General features: G+C 39.0%; 1 long non-coding RNA gene across 10 annotated transcripts in view; it reads right to left on the bottom strand.

Annotated features, from left to right (window-relative positions):
* LOC113259124 (uncharacterized) overlaps window positions 1-18,890 on the bottom strand; it is a 104,435-nt gene that overhangs the window by 82,493 nt on the left and 3,052 nt on the right. For 7 of the 10 annotated variants that reach the window (XR_006410052.3, XR_008956455.1, XR_007188236.2 and 4 more), the window contains exon 2: window positions 5,994-6,175. This is a non-coding gene — a long non-coding RNA (uncharacterized LOC113259124). Of the gene's footprint in view, window positions 1-5,993; window positions 6,179-11,539; window positions 11,602-18,890 lie in introns of all 10 variants that reach the window. The other 3 variants (XR_008956457.1, XR_008956458.1, XR_007188235.2) reach the window with 2 other exon arrangements.

Here is an 18,890-nt window from a genome sequence, read left to right on the forward strand (position 1 = left end):
ATGGGGAGAGGTGGCATTTCAGAAAAAAAAACCCTGAGCAGTCTTTTGTGAAAATCTGGGAGGAGAAGAGGCAAAACAGTAAGACTAGAAGGAAGGACGGACGGAAGGGAGGGAGGGAGGGAGGGAGGAAGGGAGGAATGAAGGAAGGAAGGAAGGAAGAGGAATCAAGTCAGGAGATGAGGAAATATCCAGAGGATCACTGTCTCACAGCTTAAGTCATGAGACCTCCGTCATCCGTGTGCATGCTGATCTGTAAGGAACTGAAGCAGTAGACCAGGGCTGACCCTCTTCCCAAACTGATGCCTGTTCTGCCCCAGCCTCTAATTTGGTATGAGTGAGCTCTACTGGTACCCTTACTTAAGACTACTGGGCAGCAGGAAGTACCTATCTACCCACAGCTGATGACCCAGTTGTAAAGGCAACAGTGTAGCTAGGGATAGGCGCTGGGAAGCAGGAAAGGAACAGAGCCTGCTATATGAACTACAGACTCAGGATAAAGGTAACGGAATCTTATTCCTGGCAGGAAAGAATATAGAATAAACAGTTTTGCACCTCTCGTCATTCCCACTGTGCAGTAAATTAAAAAGTAAAATAAAGCATGTAAGATTGAATAGAAAGTATAATTGCAATGTACTAAAAAAAACTATAATAAGATTAAGATCCAATAAAAATATACCAAAATAGTGGTATTTTCATGGTTATTTCTACCTAGTCACAATTCCCTTACTAGTTCTTAATTCCCTCGAAGGCCTGGTTATTACTACCATAATAGGTATTCAGTAAATATCTGGTGACTTGAATGAATGTATTTAAAAAATGGACCAGTGGGCTTGTGTTAGTGTGGTACAATTATAGATGTTTATTTTTCTCTGTTTTCCAAAGTTGATATGCTTGTACAACTGACTATACATGTTGTGTTACTGTTTCTGGCACAAGCTGGCTCACTGACAGTGCATATTTAGCTCTTCTCCTTCGAGAGGCCCCAATATAATGATAATAAAGGAATTTTTAAATGTTTTTTAAATATTTTATTTATTTACTTGAAAGACAGTGTGTGCACCAGGACTGGGGCAGGGCAGAGGGAAAGGGACAAGCAGACTCCAACCCATGTCTCTATCCCACAACCCTAAGATCATGACCTAAGCAGAAACCAAGAGTCAGACACTTAACTGAATGTGCCACCCAGGCGCCCCTAAAGGAATTTTTTGAAAAAGGTGTAAAACTACAACATGAAGAGTATGGCACCGAGATTACATTTCTGGAAGACAGGAATAACTCCTGAAGAAAGAGGACAGGAGATAGTATAGTAGAGAATGTGCTGAGGGAGAACGCAGCCAAGGGGACAGCCACTCCTTTCCGCAGAACCCAGGGGTATCTCAGGATTGGGAAGCATGAGGTCATATCAAGGTCAAGGCAATGAGAGGATGGGTATCCTAGAACTCAAAGGGAGGATTTAGATAACTTTCTACCAGTTCTGTAAGTGGCTTAGGAATGGAGAGGGGGAAGAGGGCAATGATCTACTTAATTATTTGGGCTATTATTATTATTATTACTCCAGCAGAGGCCTGCCCACCTGGAACCTGAGGTTCCTTTAAAGTCCAGGAGAATATTGTGCCAGTCATGCAGTGCAGACTGAGTTGTGTCATTGAAAAGGCTGCAGTGACTGGCAAATCTTGAGACAAAACCTGCCTTCACATGGGGCACTTTGTCCTCTGTACCTTTTAAGGTTACCTCCTGCCCCTGCTTCATTTTCTCTTGCAATAGATTAAAAGATTAAAAGTAGCCCAGGCAGCCATTCCAAAATAAAATCTTAAAATTCCAACAAAAGGGATTAGCCTTATTTACTGAGGTTCTAGAGAGTAAAACTATATACAATGGGTAGGAATGGGGAGGGGGAATACTTGGCTCAGTGAAAGAAATAACTGTCTAAAGACCAGGGCAGTACAAAAGTGGGACAGGCTACTTTGTGAGGTAGTAAATCCGATTCACTGAGAACCTATGGGCTTGCTAATCAGTGTTATAAAACAACCGTCAGCCTCAGAGCCCCAGTCAATGTTATTTTTAGTGTATGTTGGGGGAAAAGAGACTTCATCTTTTTTTTTTTTTTTAACATTTATTTTTTTAACAAGTGAGAAGTGTGCGATGGGAGAGGGAGAGAGAGGATCTCAAGCAGACTCCCTGCTGAGTACGAAGCCTGATGTGGGGCTTGATACCACAACCCTGAGATCATGACCTGAGCCGAAACCAAGCGGCTGCTGCTTAACTGACTGCACCACCCAGGTGCCCCTTATTTTTACTTTTTTAATTAAGTAGGCTCCATGCCCACGTGGGGCTTAAACTCATGAGATCTTGAGATCAAGAGTTGCAAGCTCCACCAACTAAGCAAGCCAGGCGCGCCACAAGACTTTGGCTTAATTTTCTTAGTTACCCACCAAACAATTGTTCCTTAGCATCCCAGACACGTCTCTGCCAGTCCCTAGGCTCAGTTCTGCTGGTCACTGCCTAGAAATGACAGGTAGAGTCTCTATGAAAAGAACTATTTCCTTGCAACATTGCCAGAGGAGGTGTGAGAGGGGCAAGCCTTCTGTAAGAATAACCATTAGTTTAGTATCATGGTTTTATTTAGCTTAGCTATATTTAAAAAAATGATTTTCCCTTGCTTTTGCTTCTGTATGTGTGGTAAAATCTCTTCAAAAGAAATACTCATTGGACATAAACCAAGTCAGTTATGTAGAATAATCTACATTCTTGATCTTCCTTGTGACTTCATTTAAGATGGTCCCTCCCTTAGTTATACAAAGACTCAGGAGACACTCCGAAGTTACTTTCTTCAAGGACTTGATTAAATTCTTAGCCAAAGGTTAATTTCTTTCCAGGCTTGCTCTGGCGGTTGAGGGGCTGTGGGAGTTCTAGGGGTACAAAGATATATGTCAGATAAAATTACTTTCCTAAGCTGTTGAAGAGGTGAAGTGGGAGGAAGTTAAACCCATTGACCTTGGCTGTAACATTCAGTTATTTACTGATTTCTTTGGTCCACCTGTCTCCACCTCCACTGCATCATGAACCTGGGTTTCTCTTCTTCCAGTTTCGGGCTTCCCTTCTTCTATCAAACAATTCCTTACACAGCTGGGAGTGATCTTTATAAAATGTAAATTAGATCCTAATTTTTAACACGGCTTGGCATGGTCTGGTCCTCTCCTACTTCTTTAACCACAACTTGTACTCACTAAATCCTAAGTACACAGATATTCATTCAGTTGTAAACAAATACTTCTATAATGATTATTATGTAACATACATTGTTCTAGACTAAAGAAAAAAATCTTTTCCTCAGGGAACTTAAGGTCTCATTCCTTGATAAGCCCAGTACTTTAACTGGGCCTCGGGGCCTTTGCACAAGCTTTTTTTTTTTTTTTTTTTTTTTTTTGCCTAGAATGCTTTCTTTTCACGTCTCATTCCTTTTCTGACTGGTCTATTTAAAGTAGCTTCTTCTCCTCCCACTGAAGAACTGTTTATTTCCCTCATAACTAGCATCAGAATATTATATTACTGTATTGTATATATATATATATATATATATATATATATATATATATACAGTGTTTGTGTGTGTGTGTGTGTGTATGTCTGTGTTTGTAATATATCTATCCCATTAGGCCAGGATCAGGTTCATTTAGTCTGTCACTGTATACTTAAAACTTAGCATGAGCACATGGTAGGGGGCTCAAAAAACATTTGATACAAGACTCTGGGTAGTATAGAATTGTTAAATCATTATATTGTACACCTGAAACTAATATAACCCTGTATGGTGATTATACTTCAATAACAGCAAAAAAAGAATAAAGACTCTGGGTATATTTTTATTGAAAAAAATTCACTGATGACCAAATTATAGCCTATTATTTCTATCCTTTTATATGTACATTTTAAAAAAAGGTAGAAAAGTCTGAATTGTAATTTCCTGGCAGTCAGATTGGCTACCTGACCTATCTTGTTCTTAAAAATGAGCCACTTGATAAATACCATGAAGGCAAAAACTCTAATACTGAAAGACTCCACTGCTATCCCAACTTCTCCATATAGTGCTAGCTTTTGTAACAATCTAAACATATAAAAAGTATATATGTTCCAAATACTTATCAACCTACAGCAATATGATTATAAGTCATGAGTGAGGGGAAAAAAAAAACAAACCCATGTACCAAACTGGACAAACAGGTTTTTGAGTCTATTAGAGTCCAAAGGTGGCAAAAGCGTAGTTAGGATGAATAGAGCAAAACCAAAAACTGTTAAAAGAACATTGGTAGAAGCTGGAAAAGAAAGTCCCTTATGAGAAATGTGTTTCTATGGGCCAGTAGACATTATATTCTGGACCAAGTAGCTGTAGGTCACAGACTGCTGTGCTGGTTACAAAGGGGACAGAATTAGAGATGATGGATGGATCCTTATAAATGTAGTCCCACAACTGGAAAGCTATGCCAAGCACAAGCTCTATGATCATAGGTCAGTAGCATATTTATTATCCTCTTCTATATAAATTCCTTCTCATTCTGCTAGCAAATTACAGTGATATTGAAAATATATCCACAAAATATAGAACTTTCAGACTAGATGTAAGAAAAAAGATTTAAAACATCAGGGTACGTTTTTACAAATGGCCAGTTTTCTATGACAGTAAACTGCCAATGCAGTTATAGCATATTGGGCTTCCACATAAAAGTTTATTTTAAGAAAGGGTTCTATTACTTTAAAAAGTTTGAAAACCATTTTGTCTAAAGGATGACAGAACTATTACAAATACATTTGAATTTTCAGAAAAGTAGTAGTATTTCAAAATGCTTTAGCTGACTTGCATAAATAAGGCCAGAAATGATCAAATATTCCATGGCCTACAAAGACCTAAAATAACCAAAAGATACAAAAGTATTTATATATATGTTAATTGTATTAATATGTAAATAAATTTTGTATTAATATATAAATACAATAATTTATTAATATGTTAATATATTACTGACCTGGGTTTTATATTAATATATTAGCTACTATTAAGTAATATACTAATTAATGTATTGTTGACTTCTGGATTTTGCAGACCCACACACAGGTTCCAAAGACATACATCTGAGTTTAAGGTGTTACCTCCAGCCTTGAACACTCTCTCAATCATACTATTTTGGAACCTCAGGCACATGACTAACATATAACTTGTATAAAAAGGACTGGTCGTCTTTAGCATTTGAAGATTAACACAGCCAGAATAATACATGCGTTGCCTACAGTCCTCCCTGCACCAAAGATATACTATCAGACTTTTCACAGCTATGAGTTCTGTTGGTAGGACCCTATTTCTGATTTTGGCTCCACTTCTGCCTAATGGGATTCTTTTTTTTTTTTTTTTTTAAGATTTTATTTATTTATTCGACAGGATAGAGACAGCCAGCGAGAGAGGGAACACAAGCAGGGGGAGTGGGAGAGGAAGAAGCAGGCTCATAGCAGAGGAGCCCGATGTGGGGCTCGATCCCACAACGCCGGGATCACGCCCTGAGCCGAAGGCAGACGCTTAACCGCTGTGCCACCCAGGCGCCCCCTGCCTAATGGGATTCTTAAACATAAATATTTCCCCCTAAAACTGTTGCATATCACCACCCTGTTTTGAACTAAAGGTCAAATATTTCCTAATTCCTTCTTCCTATACCAAACACAAATGTGAACAACTGTTTTCCAACCATAATGGCTTTAAGAAATAGAGTAAATACTGAGAAGCTAAGAAATCTCTTCAAGTTAAAATAAATTATTAAATACAGACACTAAATAAAGACAGGACATATATAGTGTGGACTCTTAAACATAAACCAACCCTTCAATGGCTCTCATTCTCTAATTGGGGTCTCCAAACTTTTTGACCAGGCACCATGTATTAGTTTTTGAAGGCTGCCATAACAGAGTACCACAAACTGGATAGCTTAAACAACAGAAAATCGTCTCACAGTTTTGGAGCCTAGAATCCATGATCGTGGTATCAGCATGAATGGTTTCTTCTGATGGCTGTGAGGGAAAGATCTGTTTCAGGCTTTTCCCATAGCTTCTGAGAGTATGCTGGCCATCTTGGACTTCCTTGGCTTGGAGAAGCATCAACCCAATCTCTGCCTTCATCTTCATGTGGCGTGCTCTGCTTTATAAGGACACCAGTTATATCGGATTAGGGGCCCACACTACTCTGGTGTGATCTCATCTTAACTAATTACATCTGCAATGACCCTATTTTCAAATAAAGTCATATTCTGAGATACTAGGGGTTAGGACTTCATCATGAATTGTGGGGGCACACAATTCAACCCATAACACACCATAATATGTATATATTTACTTATTCATAAATTATTTACATCCACTACTATATTAGGAATTACATATATTGTAACACCTATTTAATCGGAAAATTTAAAAAGATAAGGCAAAGGTAAATATATAAGTGGTAATATTTTCTTTCTGAACCCTGACAGATTGCCTCGAACACTCTCTGAATTACATACATCTCACCAATCTCAAGGATAAAATCAAGCTCTTTGGCTTAACACACCCAACCCTCTGCCCTCTACTTACTTCACCTGCCTCGTCTTCTGTCACCCCCAACATATCTGGCATTCCACCCAGTCTGAACTATTTGCAGTTTCCCACATGTGCGAGGCTCATTCTTGGTTCAACGACTGCACATGCTGTTTCCTATTTCTGGAATACCCTCCTTCTCTTTGCTTCCTGTAAACACACAGCGAATTCCCACTCATTTTTTAAAACTCAGCTCAAATGTCATCCATCTCCTTTGAGAAGCTTTCATTGAGTGCTCTAGGCACCATGAAACACTTTCTTGGTACATGTAGTACCTTGTTCCTGTCTCTATCTTGGCAAACCTCTGTTCACATACACATGTTAGGCTGAACTGGGATTTGACCATTTTGATCTAAAAAAAACAAAGCAATTTCATGTGGTTCAATTTAACATTTCACTAGACAACAAATCTACTGAGGGCAGGAACTGTGTTTTATACATTTTTATATTTCCAATGACTAAAACGGAGTTTGGCACAAAGTGAGTGCTTAATATATGCTTCTCAAAATCAAGGAAGTCTTACTTTAACACCACAAACAGTCCACTTTCAGATTTTCCTTTTCAAGAATGGGGTAAGTATTGACTTGATCCCTCTTATAAGAATAACCATTGGTTTAAGCTTCATTGGCTTTAGTTTAACAGTATTTTAAACCATTTCCCCCCCTTTGGCATCTATATGTGTGGCAAATATCCCTTCAGAATAAACCTTTAACTTTTAAAAATAGAGAAAAAGAAAGGAAAAGCTACCTAAATATTGTTTTACAACCAACATCAAAGTATTTAATGGTTTTACTTTCAAAGTACTTGTATGCTTTCAAATAAAAAAAGTACAGTCATAAATAGGAATATAAATGAGACAGCTAAATGAAGACATTAGTCGTGTAAAGTGAATATGATATTTTAAATTCCAATGATTTTTTTAGTAAGAGCAAAAATTAATCTAATTTCAGAATTTCAATTTTTCCCTATTATTATTTGGTTTGCAAAAAGCTGTGAGGGGTGCCTGGGTGGCTCAGTCGGTTAAGCATCCGACTCTTGGTTTCAGCTCAGGTCATGATCTTGGGGTTGTGAGATCAGCCCTGCATTGGGCTCCATGCTGGGCGAGGAGTCTCCTTGGGATTCTCTCACTCCTTCCCCGTCCTTCTCTCTAAAATGAATAATAATTTAAAAAAAGCTGGAGTAGTGTTTAAGTAGCACACATATAGTCAAAAGGTAAATGAGTCTTACATGTCAAGCAGAACTATTCAGCTAAAGTCAGGAAGTAGTACCTGGTGAAACCATGAGCAATTAGCAGAAGTGGAACACAGTTATGTGAACATTTTTCACTCTTCCTCATTAAAGCCCTTAAGTTAGTAAGATGTGTTCACTGACTCTTCAGCATGCCAAGGCAGTCGCAAGCAACACCTTTCACAATCTGGCTTTAGCCCATTTGAGAAACTCCTCTCCTTTTATGATAGTTCATATTCTTTATACTTGAACTATGATGAACTTCTTACAGAGAATATCACATCGAACATATGCTTCCTTATCTTTTTCCAAATGCTCTTTCCTTAGCCTCAAAAGTCCTTCTCCGTCTTCTTTGCCTACTAATCTTTAATCAGCTTGAATGTTATCTTCTCCAGGATGCTTTTCCGTTTCTCCAGCTAGAGCTGTTGATCTGCCTTTTCTATCTTCAATGTACATAGTTCATGCTACCACTGCACTATTTTAACCCCAATGCTAGACTTTATCTGTTATGCTTTTTAAAAAAAATTTATTTTAGATACAGAGACAGAGAGAGAGCACATGAGTGGTGGTAGGAGGAGAGCGAGGAAGGGTAGGAGGGAGTGGAGGGAGAGGAGGGAGAGGAAAGAGACAAGCAAACTCTGCGCTGAGTGTAGAGCCCCATGTGGGGCTCAATCTCACGACCCTAAGATTATGACCTGAGCCAAAATCAAGAGTCTGACGCTTAACTGACTGAGCCACCCAGGCGCCCCTATTATGTCTATCTTCTTAATTATATTGTCATGCTGTGCTGGGTACATACAGATATTCAATACTGTTTGTTGTATGAATCACTGAGTAACAAATGACATGACAGTCTTGAATTAAGAAGCACCAATGAAAGGTTTATTGGAAATCTTGTGACTAGAAAGTAAGGTCTACTCTATGAGGGCAGGAACCGTGTCTGTCTTGTCTACTGCTGTATTCCCAGAACTTAGCCTACTGCCTGGGACCATGCTTAATAGGTATTTGCTAACTTGGCATGCCTGGCAACTCAATCTTGGGGTTGTGAGTTAGAGCCCCATGTTGGGTATAGAGATTACTTAAATAAATAAAAATTTTAAAAAAAATAAGCATTTGCTAACTAAACACAAAGTACATGGAAAATAAGAAAAAGCAGATTAGCTATTACTTGAAAATAAACTGAAAAAGGGAATCTATAAAATGTAGTAAGAGAAGCACCTCTAGCATAAGTGGTAGTATACCAAGGAATAAAGAAACTTAGAAAATAATTAACATCACTGATTAGCAAAAATTTTTTTAAAAATTACTAAACATATTACCATAAACATGAGAGATTATTCTGGGGAGCAGAAGAGGCAATGTGAGTTGATATAAATAGGATTTATGTTTTCAATTAGTTATAGAAGGATAACAGACATTAGTATGCCAATAGAAATAAAAATAATGATGTCCTTCACATCTTCAAACAAATCTATATCATTTGCCACTAATACATTTGTCTTTTTCTGTTTAATGCCTCTATCTGGAGTATTGGAAGTACAACTGAATCTCAACGAAGTTATGTATTCATTTATAAGCACAACACAGTATGACCGTATACCTGTTGTTTATACTGGTGCTGTATTACTTTGGGCTTATTTTCCTATGCTAATCACTGAAGCACTTCCCTTGGTATTAGAACTTGTGTGACTCTAACACCTGTGCCTCTGTACTGACAGTTCACCGTGAAGAAGTTGAAGAGACTGAACGTCCATACTCCTCACATTTCTTTCTTTTTTTTTTTTTAAAGATTTATTTATTTATTTATTTGACAGAGAGAGAGAGAGAGAGAGAGAGACAGCCAGCGAGAGAGGGGACACAAGCAGGGGGAGTGGGAGAGGAAGAAGCAGGCTCCCCATACTCCTCACATTTCTGACATAGATCAAGGTAATGAGCAAGGGACACTGCTAGTATTTGTGAATTCAGATGGCAAGATTAAGCCTTCAAGGCAAACTCCACCCAAGTTACAATAACTTTACAAAAAGAAAGTTTTTCTCTGGGACGCCTGGGTGGCTCAGTTGGTTAAGCACCTGCCTTAGCCTCAAGTCATGATCCCAGAGTCCTGGGATCTAGTCCCGCATTGGGCTCCTTGCTCAGTGAGGTGCCTGCTTCGCCATCTACCTGCTGCTCCCCCTGCTTGTGCTTGCTCACATGCTCTCTCTCTCTGACAAATAAATAAAATCTTAAAAAAAAAAAAAAAACTTTAAAAAACAAAGTTTCTCCTCTTTGGCATTTGGATTTGTGCATCTATGTTGGCAAGGTTGGATATGGCAAACTTTGATCCCAGGTTTTGTGCCTTGGTATTCAAGGTTTCCAGGGACTAGATTTGTACCTTCCTTTTTCTGTCCTCTTTCCCTAATAGATGTAAAACTCCCAGTGACAATAGTACAGAACTTAGAATTTTTCACGTATTATAATTACATACAGGGAGAAGACCAGGATTAAAATCCTAAGAATAGGAATTACAGAGGCACTGGGCTGGCACAGTTGGTGGAGCTTGTGACTCGTGGTCTCATGTTGTGAGTTTGAGCCCCATGTTGGGTGTGGATATTACTTAAAAATAAAATCTTAAAAAAAAAAGAATAGAATTACAATGTAAGCAGATTTAATCATAGCTTGAGTTAGATTTAAAGGTTAAAAAGTGGTTATTTATTTGATGATTCTTTAACTGTTTAATGTTACATCTATTTTTCAGTCAAAGATACAGAAATACTTATTCATCTGAGGGGAATCTAGAAGAGCTGGCACTTGAATCTAAGGCAGGATACATGTTATTTCATGGCCCTGTAAATAAATTATACAGAAAAGCTTTTCAAAGTAAAATCTGTGAAACTAAAGAAATGAAATGGTAACATTGTGACAGTCATAGTTTTGAAATTTCCTGGCTCTAGGTACAGTATTTGCACAAAACTGTTTTGTTCTAACCATGGGTGATCTCCCTCGACCCCTTAGAATCTGTCAGACCTGCTTCAGGATGTTCAGGTTACCCAGACTTTCTCTGGGCAACTGAATTATAAAGTGTCTCTGGAAGCTGAGGTCACTGTTTCTGTAGGTCTGTTAGTCTTCCGTACTCTCTCCCAGTCTCACTCCTTCCCCTAGAAGTAATCCTGGCCTAATCTTTTCTATGAGATAAAAAGCACCAGTGCCCTAAGAAACACTGCATCTTTTTTGAATGCCTATTTTCTGAATATAGCAATTTAATTAACTGAAACTTCTAAAAAGTCCTGGTGACTGTTTGAATTTAAAATGTTGATGCTTTAGATTACTGCTTCCCCTTGCAAGATAGGACATTTTATTTTTTTTTAAGATTTTATTTATTTATTTTGACAGAGAAAGAGACAGCCAGCGAGAGGGAATACAAGCAGGGGGAGTGGGAGAGGAAGAAGCAGGCTCCCAGCATAGGAGCCCGATGTGGGGCTCGATCCCAGAACGCTGGGATCACGCCCTGAGCCGAAGGCAGACACTTAACGACTGAGCCACCCAGGCGCCCCAAGATAGGACATTTTAGAAAGAAAACTGGTTAAGAGTCAGAATGAATGTGGAACTCCAGTTCAGTTTTGAAAAGTGCCTTGGAAGACTTTTCAAAACATGGGATGAAGTGAAATGTCCGCAAACATGAGGCTTATATGAGGCACTTAGTAAATATTACACTTCTACCCACAGTGATGCTTTGGTTGTGTGGCTGGAACTATGAAGAACAGTAACTCTGGAGGCGAAGTGTTCCTGTTCAAGAAGAAAGAAAAAGGATATGTGGTAAAGAAAATTCACAAATTGGGTACAGGGTTGGTTTTTCAATCCAGACATTCTATGAGTTTATCATTTTTCTTTTTACCTCTTTGCCACACCTAGGTTTCTTTTTTTTTTTTTTTAAGATTTTTATTTATTTATTTGCCAGAGAGAGCACAAGGAGGGGGAGCAGCAGGCAGAGAGAGAGAGGGAGAAGCAGGCTCCCCACTGAGCAGAGAGCCCAACGAGGGGCTCGATCCCAGGACCCTGGGATCATGACCTGAGTCGAAGGCGGACACTTAACTGACTGAGCCACTCAGGTGTCCCCACACCTAGGTTACAAGGTTATAACATACTTTATTCTCTATCTACCAGTTATTAGCTAAAGTAGCTCCTTCTTGCCAGAGAACTGAGTAGAACGACAAAACATGCTTTTCTTTTTAGAGCTTTGTAACATTGAATAAGACTCCTGTCATACATTTTATAGGCTTCCTATCCCTTTCTAAAATGATCTGATGTACTTCCATATAAAAGTTCTGGCAGCAAAATTAACTCCAAAAGAGACATTTATAAATGCTTTGTATTTACTCTATTTGGCCCCTTTTACTCTTTATACCTTCTTCCTGCTTTGTGGTTCTTCCTGGCTCTTCAATGAAGCCTTTAAACTGTGGGCCACTCCCTCCCTTACAATTTTCAACTTCACTTTCCCCTACTTTGCTCTCCTTCCGCTGAACTTGAGTACATACTCAAACTGGAAAGAAGGCTGTGGTTGAGCAAGTGGTTGGCTCATATTTGGTGGAAAATGATAATACTGGTAAAGAGGTGAGATTTCAACTCACCTAAAATGTTAAAAAAAAAAATATATATATATACATACATATATATACATACATATATACACATGTACACATATATACACATGTGTGAAATTTTCAATCTTGACGAGTTACTGCCCTTTCTTTTTTCCCCTTACCCAAGTTCCAGGCAGGAGAGAAATGGGGAAGGGAAAATAAGCTAAGTGCCCCTTCCTACCCTTAAAGGAGCTTCCTGAAAACCTTACCCAAAGACTTCCAGCATCACTGGCATCCCCAAGAGTAAGGGAGGTTGGGCAGGCTATTTTTTTCTATTTAAGCTAGGCATATTGAAAACTAAATGAAATAAAGCTTCAGGTAGTAAGGAAGGAGGGGCGCAAACATATACTAGCCATCTCTGCCACAGACATGTTGAGTTTGAGGTGTTTTGACATATATGTGGATGATGTGGAGGAGTTAGGTCACAGAAACAGAGGAGAAGTCAGGTTTAGAGACGTCCACTGGGGAGCTGTTACTATAAAACCAATATATTGAAGTTATGGCATTTTTGAGATTGGCCAGGAAAAAGAATAATGGGGGGGGGAGGGCCCTTGCATTGAAACTTGAGGGCTTCCACCATTTAATAATGCTTGAGGAGAGGAGGAACGTGTAAACTATTTTGAGAAGGAGCTGTATGATAAATCTGAAATGTTAAGAGACATCCAATTGAACTGATAGTGGCAGTTGAATTTAACAGATAATTCTCTCCCAGTGTCCCCACATCCATCCTTTATTTATTTTTAAAAGATTTTATTTTTAAGTAATCTCTATACCCAACATGGAGCTAGAACTTACAACTTTGAGATCGAGTCACATGTTCTACTGACTGAGCCAGCCAGGCGCCCTCATTCTTTATTTTTTTAAAAAATATTTTATATTGGATACTATATGGCTAACTAAATGCTATTTAGTGCTTTGATTTTTTTTCTTGTAACTCTAATAATAATTAAATGCCTTTTATTTTTTAACCACTGTTATTTTAATTATTTCCATATGCAACACTCCTATTTACAACATATGTTTCAACCCTGGGATCTCAGATAGGTTCTTTCCTACTTCCTATATTTAATGATTATAATCATAGTGAGGGAAAGGATTTACATAATCATTACAGAGCCCAGTATTGGTATGCCAGAGAAACTGACGACGAATCTATGGTTCAGTGGGTTCTTGCCATATATGTATCCATGGACTTCAAACTTGATAGAAACCTTATTTGCCAATGGAAAGGACAATAATGTAATATTATGCAGCTTTGTAAATTTCCTTTTCTGAAGTTAATTCCAATACTTCTTTTAACAGAGTTAGGTGTGGATAGATGCAATGTTGATCTAAAGACTCTTTACTCCAATAGTACAACAGAAGGTTTTCAGATGAATACAGAGACTAGAGTTCTTTTTGAAATTTATTCAAAGTTGCTTAACTTCACGGTTCTGAAGACAGCTATCAAAGAATCAGATTGTCCCTGTTACTGCTGTCACTACTTCATCTATTACCCAAACAGACCTTTCATCCTAAAGGACAGTTTTTTTAAAATTAATTTATTTATTTGAGAGAGAGAGAGAGCAACCACAAGTGGGGTGAGGGGCAGAGGGAGAAGCAGGCTACCTGCTGAGTAGAGAGCCTGATGTGGGGCTCAGTCCCAGAACTCTGGGATCACGACCTGAGCCAAAGGCAGACGCTTAACTGACTGAGCCACCCACGTGCCCCTAAAGGACAGGATTTTATCAGTGTTTTTCTCATAGCCTTAACCATCCCTACAGGAGTTATAATACCACATAAAATCTCATGCTATAAACTTGATGTTGTTTTACCTATTCAGATCTGCAGCTGGAGCTATTCTGTACCTTTAGGGAAAAGTTATAGAATGGCATTCTAGTTGTATGAATCTTTTTTTTTTTTAATAAAAAAAATTTTTTTTTGTTCTAAGTAGGCTCTACATCCAATATGGGTCTTGAACTCACAACCCTGAGATTAAGAGTCTCATGCTCTACAGACTAAGCCAGCCAGGCCCTCTAGTTGTATCAATTTTCAATGTATCAATGTACAACCACATTAAGAAACAGTGACTATGACTGAAACTCACTTTTAGTCATAACTTGATTCATCAGAAAGCTAATATTTTGACTTTTTGGGGGGAATATACCTTTGGACTACTATAGAACTATTCTATCAGTTTCTGGTGAAAACAATTACATTGGCAAATCATAATACAGGCTGAGTCACTGACTGATTTATCTATACTGATATATCCAATAAACACTTGTTGAATGTTTAATGTATACAAGACATTTTGCTAGATTCTACAGATACATAGGTGAATAAGAGTGAATAAAAAAGTCCTTATGGAACTTACTGTTTCCTGAGGGAGACAGACAATAAAAAGTAAAGAAATAACTGTAAAGTAATTACAAACAGTGATAGGTGCTCTGAAAGGAAGAAAATATTGTGATAGAGAATAATGAAAAGAGAGCCACGTAAGAATGGTCAAGGAAGGCCTTATGGCAAGAAGAGAGAGTTGTGGGTGGGAACGAGGAAGCATTACAGGCAGGGGAAACAGCCTGGATAAAGGGTCTCAGACAGAAATGGGCACGATCAAGGAACAGATAGAAAGCTAGTGTGGCTGATGCAGAATGAACAAAGAGAAGTGTGGCATGAGATTCTCAAAGATTTTTTCACATGATCTAAAGGTGGAAATCAAAATCCTATAGCAAGAGTCAGCAAACTATGTCTTGCAGGTCAAATCTAGCCTGCTTCCTAATTTTATGAAGTTTTACTGGAACAGTCACACCCATCCATTTACATGCTGTCTATGGCTGCTTTTGTGCAACAAGCAGTAGTTGCTAGGAAGACCATGTGGTCTGCAAAGCCTAAAATATTTACTACCTGACCCTTGAAAACAAATTTGCTGGCCCCTGTACTAGATGTGGACTAAATTAGAACTGACAATTTGGTAGTTGAGAAGGTCAGGCTTTCCTAAAGCACAGAACCTCCCTGTCTGACTTGTCCATAACGCCGGGATCACGCCCTGAGCCGAAGGTAGACGCTTAACTGCTGTGCCACCCAGGCGCCCCTACATATTGTGTTCTTATAAAAAAGTAAGCTAGAAAATAGAAACTGTTATTAAGAAAATCATGAGAGAGAAAATACATTTATAGTACAGTACTGTATTTATTGAAAAAAAAATCTGCATATAAGTCGACCTATGCAGTTGATTGTGTTGTTCAAGGACCACTTTCATTTGCTTAGCACCCATTCCAGCAACTGACAAAGGTAGGGCTGTGGATTAACAAACAAAACTCTCAAAAGGCACCTGACCCAAACTAAGCTATTCTTTTCTAGATCAAAAGTCGGACTGGGTTACATGACTCACAGATAAGTTTTGTTTGGCTTACACAGCTTCTTAGGAAACTTCACATTAAAAAAAAAAAAAAAAACAACTACATATTTACCAGGTGGGTCCACTTCATTTTCATATGGGAACAATCAGCTAGAGCTGAGAAGCAAGTGTACCTTGTAGAAAAAGCATGTATTCCCAGTTTTTCACAGTCCTCACCACTTCTTATTTTACATTCACTCTGCCTTATTTTTATTACATTTTAGCCTTCCAAGACCATTTGGCATTCCAAGTTTGTAACCCCGGGTCCCCATCTTACCATAAAGATCACAAACCAGCACTTTATAAACTTCTTTTCAACATACATTTATTGAGCACTGACCATATCCCAGATACTATGCACACAAATATAAACACTGCATTATCCCTGCCGTAGAGGAGCTCACAGGCCAGAAGCAGAGACCAATGTGTTAAATGATCCTAGACAGAATGATGATGGCACAAAGGCATGATCAATTCTGATTGAAAAGTCAGGAGCACCACACAAGGGAGATTTTTGAACTATATCTTTTTTTTTTTTTTTTAAGATTTTATTTATTTATTTGACAGAGAGAGAGACAGCCAGCAAGAGAGGGATTACAAGCCGGGGGAGCAGGAGAGGAAGAAGCAGGCTCCCAGCGGAGGAGCCCGATGCGGGGCTCAATCCCAGGACCCCGGGATCACGCCCTGAGCCGAAGGCAGATGCTTAACGACTGAGCCACCCAGGCGCCCCTTTTGAACTAAATCTTTTTTTTTTTTTTTTTTAAAGATTTTATTTATTTGACAGAGAGAGAGACAGCCAGTGAGAGAGGGAACACAAGCAGGGGGAGTGGGAGAGGAAGAAGCAGGCTCATAGCGGAGGAGCCTGACGTGGGGCTCGATCCCAGAACTCTGGGATCACGCCCTGAGCCAAAGGCAGACGCTTAACCGCTGTGCCACCCAGGCGCCCCTTTTTGAACTAAATCTTGAAGGAAAAGTAGACCTTTAGTATTGTATTCCAGGCAGAGGAAAAGAGAATGCACACAGGGACGTGGAGTACAACTCTTTTGGCAATTACAATGGTTCAGAATAGATGAAAGAGAGGGAAGCTGTAGGAGAGTAAGAGAAGTGCTGGGGTTATATATCAAGAATGGCTTATATCTACACTAAAAAGTTTGACTTTTATTCTATACGCAAAAGGGAATTACTGAAGAGAGTGAAGCATAACCAGGTTTACATTTTAGAAATACAATTCTGGTAGCAGCATGGAGGACAGTTTAAAAAATGGAAGACTGAAGGCCGAGAGACCAGTCAGTAAGGAAATCATTCACAAAACTCAAGCTGACTTGAGGCCTTAAGGCAAGAAGCAGCAGCAAGAATGAAGAGAAACTAACTAGAGATAGTACTGATTGAATGTGGAGGATGAGGGGAAAAAAAAAGTCAAAGAAGATTCCCAGTTTGTAGCTTGAATGATAAGGAATGTAGGAGATGACACATGGGAGGATGGGAATGGGTGGCATGAACTTTGAGGTGCTTGTGATTACACAGGTGGTGACGTCCACTTGGCATCTGGATTAAGAGTCAGTAATCAAGTGCAATGTTAAGGCAGGAAGGAACTTGGAAAGTGTCAGCATTTATGAGCTATCAGAAGACACTGTGATGCATAATTTTATCACAGAAGTGTGCAAAGTGCGATCGAGAGCAGTGACATACACCTAAGAATCACCAACACTTAAATGGAAAAGAGGGGGCAATGCTCGGGAGGTTGGATACGAATAGCAAGCAGGTAGAGGGGTTACCAGCAGCATAGAGATGAAGAGAATTAGAGTGTGAGGAATTGAAGTGCTACCAAATGTTTGGTGCCAATTACATACCATAGGCTCTAGGTCAGATAGTGAAGAAAGTACAGAAAGGATAGATTAGTGGAGGGCTGTCAGATCTATTGAGAAAATTAAAAAGGGACATTCGGTTAAATTTGAATTTCTTTTTTTTCTTTTTAAAGATTTTATTTATTTATTTGGGAGAAAGAGAGCACGCACAAGTGGGGGGTGGTGAGGGAAGGGACAGAGGGAGAGGGAGAAGCACGCTCCCTCAATTTGGGGCTTGATCCCAGAACCCCAGGATCATGACCTGAGCTGAAGGCAGATGCTTAACCACCTGAGCCACCCAGGAGCTCCTAAATTTGAATTTCAGATAAACAAAGAATTTTTTTTTAAGTATAAATATGTCCCAAATACTGTATGGGGCATACTTACACTAAAAATTTATTCATTGTTTATTTGAAATTCAAATTTAACCGGGTGTCCTGTATTTTATTTGGCAATCATAATTAGGTGAAAAAGAAAGATCTAGAATCTTGGAGTTCTCCTGAGGTCAAAGGACAAGGGCATGATATAGAGGAGTGAGAACCCTGAATATTAAAACATTGTAGTTTAGGATTTCAGAGATGGAAGGGTGATGAAAAGGATCAAGGAAGGTCCACTGGAATTTGTGACCGAAACAGAATGGAAATGCAAGACCAAGAAGAAACAGAGGCAAGAATATTGATGGCTCATTAGTACGGACATTGAGGTCAGTTAAAATGTTGGCTGAAGGGGATGAACACGTGCAAAGTATCAAAGTCTTCATTAAGTATGGCAAAATCACCAGGAAGTCAGTGGAGGACGGGATAGCCATACTACAAAAATCTGATAGAGGGGAGGGCTTTTGGCATGATACTAAAAGAGTAATAATGACGTGAAATTCTGGAAGTGATCCCCAGCTCAGAGAGAAGGAACAACTTTCAAATGTAAAGACTGTGTCCTCAGAGTTTCAAACAAGATGGAGAAGCAGGATATATGGTAGTATGTTTTCAATAGAGCTGTTGTTACAGAGAAGGGAATGAAAAGGGATGGGACAGATTATCAGTGAGTTGACAACAACCAAAAGTGAAAGAAATGGCAAGGTAGGAATCTAGTCTTCATGGGGAAGAAAAGGTAGGCTCTTTCAAACAACTGAAACTTGGCTTGAGCTGAGATCCAAAGGATGTGATTTCTCATAGGCACCTCATGTCCATTGGGTCCAAGGTCAAGGAGTAGCCC

The sequence above is a fragment of the Ursus arctos genome, unplaced genomic scaffold (assembly GCF_023065955.2).
Source record: "Ursus arctos isolate Adak ecotype North America unplaced genomic scaffold, UrsArc2.0 scaffold_3, whole genome shotgun sequence".
Taxonomy (NCBI): domain Eukaryota; kingdom Metazoa; phylum Chordata; class Mammalia; order Carnivora; family Ursidae; genus Ursus; species Ursus arctos.